Genomic DNA, 8370 nt, shown 5'->3' with positions numbered 1-8370 from the left:
CTTTGCTGGCCTCAGTTTCCCCACTGACACTAGGGCTAGCTGCCAGCATTAGCACTCACATGCCCCGCACCCACCCCACCCCTGTTCATGGGGCCTGGAACCCCAACCTCTCCTCTTCCTCCTTCCGGCCCCGTGCCTGGGCAGGCTGTGCCTGGCGCTTGCTCCTGACCCCCCAGGATCCCAACAGAGGGGAGGGTGGGGGAGAGGTAGCTGGTGCGGCCTCCCTCAGCGCCTCCCTGTTAATCCCCATCTCAGCGCTCTGCTTTCCTGGAAAGCCCCAGGTTGCCAACGCAAACGGGGTTTCCTAGCAGCTTTGCCTGCAGCCTGGAGCCAAATTTCAGTGCCACGTGTTCGAGAGAGAAAGATGAAGAGGGAGGTTTGCAGGGGTCAGGCCGGAGTAAGCTCCTTGCAGCCTCACGTCCAGAGCCAGGACCTGCAGGGTCCACCCCTCCACACACTCACTCCAGGCTGACACTTGCCCTGCAGCAGCACACAACTTTCACTGCTGGGAAGTCCCTCGCACATCTAACCCAAATATCTCAAGCTGTAGAACAAGCTTTGGCCTTTCTTTATCTGCCAGGGCACAGGCTTGCTTAGAACAGGACAGAACAGTGCCCACCCCTGCGGGGCGAAGCTCACTTGGCACATGAGGCCAGGGCCCCTGGGGAACCGGGGTTGAAGTTTGTTTTGCTCTGTAACCACAGCGGTGGGCCTTCCCGGTTCAGACCTGCCTCAGTCTCCCCGTTGGTACAGTGGGCAGGAAAAGGGAGTCACCACAGAACCTCTGGCCGGCCCCTGGGTGGGTGGGGACACAGACCTTCTGTCTGAAGTCAACTTGGCCCCGCCCCTCCTTAGAGACATACCATTTTAATTCATGTTTATTTAAAAAATAAATACTCTGTTCTTCATTTTCACATTGGGGTGGTGCGAGACAGTTAGGCAGGGAGGCCTTCCCGGGTGGGCAGTACCAAAGGGAACTTCTGCGCCAAACCCTCCTCCAAATGCCTGGAATGCCTCTCAGGCTTGCTGGCATGCCTGGCATGACCTCCTCCTGGCCACCAGAAGGAGGAGGATGGACGGTCCACCACGGGGGGCTTCAGGCCTGGGGTTGGGCTGAGGCTGCCTTCCGGGTCCCCCAGCTTGGGGCTCGGTGCCAGGGGAAGGTGGCCGCCCTCCGTCCACCGGGGTCCGCCCCCTCGCAGGCCAGCAGCACTATATGCAGGTAACCAGCACGTCTATGGAGGTGGACAACTCGATCTCCTCGAAGAGCACGCGGTCCCCCCACCCCACCCCCCGCCCGGAACCCCGGAGCCGCCGGCCTTGGCCGCAGCCCTCAGCAGGGCCTGGGCGTGGCGCAGGAAGTGCTGGTTCCGACGACGGCCCAGTCGGCGCAGCGCCAGGATGGCCAGCACGTGGTCCCGCCTGCAGAGACACGCAGGCCTCCGCTGTAGACTCGACAGCTCCAGTGACACCCCCGACCCCAGGGCGAGGGGGACCCCGGGGCTCGGACTGGAAGCGTTAGGGCACCCAGCGTTCCTGGGGGGGTGCCTGGGTTTTGAAGGGTGCAAAGACCGGCGGAGACGGGAAGAAGCAAGCCTGATGGGAATGGCCTCTGAGGCCCAGGCAGAGGTTCCGGAAACCTAGTGCGCTGAGGGAGGCAGCAGGGGGCCGCGATGCCGATGAGGCAATGACGGAGCGGGGGCAGGCAGGGGAGTCAGAGCCGCTCCGGCCCAGCAGCAAGCAGACAGGCACGTGGGGGGTGGGAGGCGTGGCCCAGTGTGCCGCCCCTCCCGCCCCGAGCACCCCAAGGAGCTGGAAGCACTGTCTCCCGCAGCGAGGGAGGGCCGGCCAGCCTGCGCAGGGAAACCCCGAGGGTCCAAAGGGGAACCTTCCGCCTATGCGCAGTTACTCTGAATCAAGGCCAAACAGACGGCGCAGGCTGGGATCTGAGGATTCTCCGGTGGGGCGGGGCGGGGCAGGGGACCGGGAAGGGGCTAGGCCCGGGCTTTCTGTAGCTTCCCCATCCTGGAATCTCCAAGGCCATGGAGAGATTCAGCTGGGATTTCCACGTGCGTGATGACTCAGCACCCCCCAAACACACACCCTAGGATCAAAGCCTTCTTCCTCCTGGCAGGTGTAGGGGCTTCCAGAAAGGGCTTTCTCCCGGAGCTGGGGGCCTGTGCTTTCCCCTAAGACTCGCTGGAGGAAGGGCTCCGGCTCCCTTCAGACTCCAGGGACCACAAGAGCGAATGAGGACGGCGAGATTAGAACACCGGGGAAGGGCAGAGACGATCCCACCAGGGCCCCCACAGCCTGAGGGTCCGGGGCCCGCAGGTCGCGCCGCCCGCACCTGCGCACGGAGGCCGGGGCTAGTCCGAGCCCCGCCCAGAGGCCCCCTCCCTGTCTCCCGTCCCCAGAACCAGCTCCGGGGTACGAACCTGACGCCCGGGAGAGCTTGGCCCAGCCACGTGGCCTCGGAGCCCTGCGGAGACGCAGGAGCGGTGGGCCACCCTCGCCCCCAGCCCCCTTCCCGCCCCCGCCTGCAGCCCCTCGGTTAGTGCCCGGTTTAGCCCTCCTGCAGCCACCACCGCGGCCCCACCGGGACCTACTCCGGCCCCGCGGAAGGTGACGTGGCCCCGGCTCAGGATTCCTCTTCCCTCCCCACGACACGGCGAAGAGGAGGCTTTCCGTGTCTGCTCAGGTGGGTGAGCCCAGGCCCCGCGGGGAAGGCCTGCCTGGCATCAGACGGGGAGTCGGGGACCAGCGGCCCAGATGAAGGGTGTCTGTGTGGGGAGGACATGCCTGAGCTCGCTCTGCTGGGGGTGGGATGGAGGAGAGGTCTGACGCAGTCCCTGCCCATCAGACGCGACTGCGACCCTCACCCCTCCCCTACACCGCCCACAAAGTACATGCAAATCAACGCAAATATATGCAACGTGTCCTCCTCACCTGGCCCCTCCCCGGCACGCGGAAAGTGGGGCGATCCGCTTGCCAAAGCCTGCCCATCGGGGGTCTCTTACAGGGGGCGAGATGAAACCAGATGAGGGGGGTGCTACTGGAGGGTCCGGGGGCTGGAGAACCCCCAAGAAGGCCAGCGCCCCGGGGCAGTTGGGCGATGCTCCTACCAAGCCCTGGAAGGTGCTGCCGATGGCCTGCGCTTCGAGACCCATATTCTGGGAGCTGCTCCGGCGGTCCGCACCCCGGAGCCGCTTGCGGGGTCTCAGGGCCTGCTCCAGGTACTAGCGGATGACATAGCTGTGGGCCTGCTGCAGAGTCTCCTGGGGGGGGGGGGGGCACAGGGTCACAGGGAGGAGCCCTGGGCATGCCCCCACCAGCGCCCGCCCTGCCCCCGAATACCTGGGCCAGGAGTGGGGCCATGTGCTCCAGGAGGCCCGAGAAGGCCACCACCTTGTCCATGAGGGGCTGCAGCAGGTCCTGGGTCAGCCAGGCCTTGGTGCACAGGACCCAGAAGAGCGGCCAGGGGCAGAGCGGTGGGCAGTCTGCCAAAGCTGACCCCCAGCACCCACTAGACCCTCCCCTGGGCACCCAGGGCATGGCTCCGGACAGAGGCGATTCAGGCCAAAGGGCGAGTTGGCATCAGGAAGAAAGTCTGGGGAGCTGACCCCATTCTCTACGGTATCTTGGGGACAGCCCCTCTCCTGGCTCTACACCTTTCCCTGAGACTGCCTCTTCCAGGCCCGGAGGCCCTGTGGGCAAGGTTAGAGTTTGAGCCTCTAGCCAGGCCTTGCCTGCGGAGTTCTGGGGGCGCCTTGAGGGGCTGGATGAGGCGCCATTCCCTGGATGCACCCTCTCTGAGGAGAGAGTCCTCAGAGAGTCTGAGAGTTTGTCTCTGAGAGGAGAAGACTGAAAGCGTTAGTCTCTTAGTCGTGTCTGACTCTTTGTGACCGCGTGGAGTGTACCTCCATCCATGGGATTCTCCAGGTAAGTATACTAGAGTGGGTTGCCATTCCCTTCCCCAGGGGATCTTCCTCACTCAGGGATCGAACCTGGGTGTCCTGCAATTATTGGTGGATTCTTTACCATCTGAGCCACCAGAGAAGCCCAAGAAGAGTGAAGGACGAAGGTAATTGTTTCCCAACTGTTCTTGCTCAGCTGGGAATATGTCTGGGTTCCCTGCCTGTGCCCGAAACACCACCCCAACACGCCCCCATGGTAAATCAGTGCTCTGACGTGGGCCCCCAGGCTCAGGACACAGGGCGCACGTGCTGAGCAAGGAAAGTGGGGAGAAAGGGCCTGCCCCCTCACCCCCACAGCGCCCTGCAAGCCCTGGAGCAGCCCCTTCTGAAAGGCACGGGCGGCAGCCCCCAGGGCCTTCTCCAGCTCTCCAAAGCTTTCTGGGAACTTGGCCAGAAGGTGAGTCCTAGGGAGGGGGGCGGGCCAGGAGGGGGCAAAGTGGGCAAGGGGTCACGGCCTGGCATACAGCCGTGAAGGCTGGGTGCCACCCCAGCTCCGATCACTCAGACTATAGTGTGAGGGGCAGCCCCCTGGGGCGGCACAGTGGAGAAGACCTGGGAGCGGTCACGTGAGGGGGCAGCACTGCGCCTGGGAGCCGAGTACAGGGGGGTGGGCCAGGGAGTGTTCGAGGTCCCACCGCATGGCAGGGCCCCCCTGTGGCAGGGCTGAGCCAGACCTCCATCCCTCCTGGTGACAGAACAGTGCAGCACAGCCCTTCCTGGCCCAGAGGCCCTCCTCAGACGCTGTGATAGTCGCTCAATCGTGTCCGACTCTTTGTGACCCCGTGGACTGTAGCCCGCCAGGCTCCTCTGTCCACGGGGTTCTCCAGGCCAGAATACTGGAGTGGGTTTCCATTTGCTTCTCCAGAGGATCTTCCCGACCCGGGGATTAACCCAGGCCTCCTACATTGCAGGTGGATTCTTTATCCTCTGAGCTCCCAAGGAAGCCATTTGAGCCTCATAACTGCCTCTCCAAATATCACAATGTCCCCATTTCATCATTGAGGAGGCAGGGCTAGGCTCTCCCAGTTTGCAGCCCAGGGACACAGAAGTGAAGTCTCTCAGTCGAGTCCAACTCTTGGTGACCCCATGGACTGTAGCTCGCCAGTCTCCTCCATCCATGGAGTTTTCCTGGCAAGAGTACTCGAGTGGGTTGCCATTTCCTTCTCCAGAAAGACAGGCTAAATTTCTACCAGGGGCTTGACCAGAGATGGCCTACACCAGAGTCCCCTGTGCCCAGGGCCAGCCTGGCACAGTCTAGGGACAAGAGTGTTAGAGATCCAGCGCCTTATCACGGTCATGCTTTGGGTTCCCAGGTGCAGCAAGTACTGCCTGCGTGACCGACGACCAGCGGCGATGCCTCTCTGAGCCCCCACACTGCAGTCCCGTCTGGCCGTGGGGACATCACACCATCAGCAGTAGCTGATGCATCTTCAGCTGGGGGACACTACGGCTTAGCCTGGGCTGAAGGCTCTGGCAGCCCACAGCGGAGGGCCACTGCCCCCTGGAGGCAGAGGAACCCAGGCCCCGGCACCAGCAAGGCCCTGGGGATTGGGGAAGGGGGAGTGTCAGGGAGGGCTTCCAAGAAGAGAGAGGGTCCCTAAAAGGAAGAAGGCTGAGTGGGATTAAGGGAGGAGAGAATGGAGCCCTAGGTGGCAGGGATGAGCTTGGCAAGGGTGGCTGGAACCTTGGCCTCTGCTCAGCCCTGAAGCTCCCTGTGTCCCTGCCAGGACCTCAGCTCTGCGGGGCCAAGGGAGGACCCTACAGCGGGGACAGGGGCGGGGACGAGCACGGAGAAGGGGTCCCCTCTGGGAGGCCTTCGGGCAAGGCCGGGGCCGCAGGGGCAGTGTCTGCGTCGCGGTTCCCAGGTCTCGCGCACCCCCTGCCGGTCGCGCTGGGCACCGCGGGACAAACCCACCTGAGCTCCTGGCAGGCATTGATGCTGGCGCACAGGTTAGGCTCGCTCACCGCCCCCGATTCCAGAAAAGCCTTTTCGTACCTGGGGAGCGGGGTACGCAGGGGCCTTGGAGACTCTCCCTGGCTGCTAAGACCCCGAGTCCGCCCTCTAGGCTTCTCCCTCCCAGTTGTCCAGAGTCTCGGATTCCGAGGAAACAGGATGGGTGGGTTCCTCCCCAGGGACAACCAGCGTCCACACCCTGGCCACCCCGCCCACCACATCCCGGCCCAGGATTCGCCCGCACCTGTGCAGGAAGAGCCCTAGCGCCCGGGCGCAGATCCCCAACGATGTGGCCTCCAGCTCTGCGGAGATGGCGCCGGCTGCCTTCATGTGCACCGCCATGACCTGCGAGCCAGCGCCTCTGAGCCCTCTGTCCCAATGTCCCCAGCGCCCACCTCGTGGCGCAGGGACATCTCCACCCTCCCCGATCTGCCTCCCAGTCTTGGCTCCGACTTCTAGGGGGCCCGATTTCCAGACGGTCAGCCCTCCCAGCTCCGCACACTCACGTGGTCCACCCCCACCCCCTCCCACCCCGCAGAACCCTCCCATCCCCCCCACCCCTGCTAAGCTGGGAGCTGTGGCCTCGCTCTCCCAGCTTGGCCATGAGACCGGAGGATCTCTGACCGTGCACCCACGTGGGACCTCAGGCTCCTGTCCGATGGGGAGATGCGGTTGTGACTGTGACTTTTAAGAGAGTCTCCACTGCCCGAGGCCCAAACACATGTCCTTCCCTCCAGCGCACCATACAAAGGACAGCGACGTGTGGTAGTCCGGGGCCTCCGCAGCCGCCCAGCGACTCTGCTGCAGCTGCAGGATGCCATCAAAGCAGCTCACAACCTTGGTCTTTGAGGGCCAGGAAAGGGGCCACGGTGAGTGAGACCCTCCCAGGAGGGAGGCCCCCCCACCTCCAAGACCTAGGGCGCGCCCTTGGAGACAAGGGCACCCCTGCCGGGACACAGGCCCACGCCCGAGGCCGCAGGGCGCAGAGAGGCTTGGACCCTGGGCACTGCGCCTCCCTAGCCCGCTGGCATTGACCACCCTCTACCTGGACCCTGCCCCCTCCGGCCCAGCCCCGCCCCGGTCTCACCTCCAGGAAGCTGGTGTAGTCGTCCTCCAGTCGGGCCCACACGTCCGGTGCCAGGAGTGGGGGCAGCCCCTCCGAGGGCAGAGCCTGGTCCTGGGAGCCCAGGAAATCAGGACTGGAAGGCAGGGCGGGGCCTGAAGGTCGGGGCGGGACTCTGATGCCACCGCGGCTGCCCCCCCTGCCCTCTGCCTTGGCTCAAAGCCTAACCCCATCGCTGTGAGGCCCGGAATCTGGGCTTCCGTTCACACGCCCCACCCGCCACCCCGCCCTCCAGGATTCCGTGCCAAACGCCCCTCCGCCCGACTTCCCACCTCAGGATTTCCTGGCTAAGCAGTCAGCAGAGCGTGCCCTGAAAGCATAAAGATGACAGTCCGGATGGACCTCCACCAGCTTGCTTCGGGAGTGACCTCCACCCTCACGCTCCGGTTCACCCAGGATTGAGCTCTAAACGCCCCCAGGATCTTGCAGTTCAGGATCCAGCTAGGATCCAGCCCACACCAGGGCAGGTGCCTGTCTGCAGCCACACAGAATATTAAGAAGCCCAGCACTTTGGCGCTCCCTCCAACTGCCCATCTGCCTGGGGAGCTGGGGAGCGCTCAGGGGCACGGGTGACCCACCCCATCACGTTCTGCACAGCCCTGAACCGAGGTGTCCATCCAAAGCAAGAGTGGGGGTGAAAGCCAGCCCTCAAGGAGCGCGGTGAGCCCGTGGTTGTGTCCAGCCTGGAGGGGGCGCCCTTGGCCAGTTCACTCAAAGGCCCCACGTGGACTAGGGGGGACTCACTGGGCTCACCGCCTCGGAAGCAACCCCGCCCGGAGCGCTTTCCAGCTTCAGAACCGAGAGGGAGAGCACCAGGGTCTGGGATGGGGAAGAGAGAATGTCAAAGGGCTCCTGGATGGGATCTTGGGTGCCTAACAGCCAGCACTCTCCCGGGGAGGAAAAGGTGCCCTGTGCCCTTCAGAGCAGGTTTCTGAAGGCTTCGCGCGCGGGCAGTGCCAGCCCCTCCTTGCCCTCGCCCCACCCCGCGGCCTCCGGCTCGGGCCTCACCTGCTGTAGACGTTGGCGGCCCAGTCCAGCAGCACATAGAGCTGCTCGCAGCCGCGGGTGTCCTGCGAGAGCTCCTGGAGGTGCCCGCCCACCGCACTGTGAAAGGCACGCAGGTAGGCCTCCCACGCCGGGAAGCCGGCGGCCAAGTAAGCGGGGTGCACCTCCCGATGCACCTTCTGCAGGTCGCTGCGAACCAAAGCGCCGAGCTAGGCCAAGAGCCTTGCCAAGTTGGGGGCAGGGTTGGCCGCCCCCGGGGCCTCCCTGGCACCTGCCTGCCACAGGGCGTCCTCCCAGTACGGTGCTTCTGC

The 8370-nt window shown here is 64.4% G+C and overlaps 1 pseudogene; it reads right to left on the bottom strand.

Moving 5' to 3' along the window:
• Positions 1-862: 862 nt before the first annotated feature.
• On the bottom strand, positions 863-8370 carry LOC133234632 (exocyst complex component 3-like protein 4; annotated as a pseudogene).

This window comes from Bos javanicus, chromosome 21, assembly GCF_032452875.1.
Source record: "Bos javanicus breed banteng chromosome 21, ARS-OSU_banteng_1.0, whole genome shotgun sequence".
In the NCBI taxonomy this organism is placed as follows: Eukaryota; Metazoa; Chordata; class Mammalia; order Artiodactyla; family Bovidae; genus Bos; species Bos javanicus.
The sequence above is the reverse complement of the archived record's forward strand: the minus strand, read 5'-3'. Positions and strand labels throughout refer to the sequence as shown.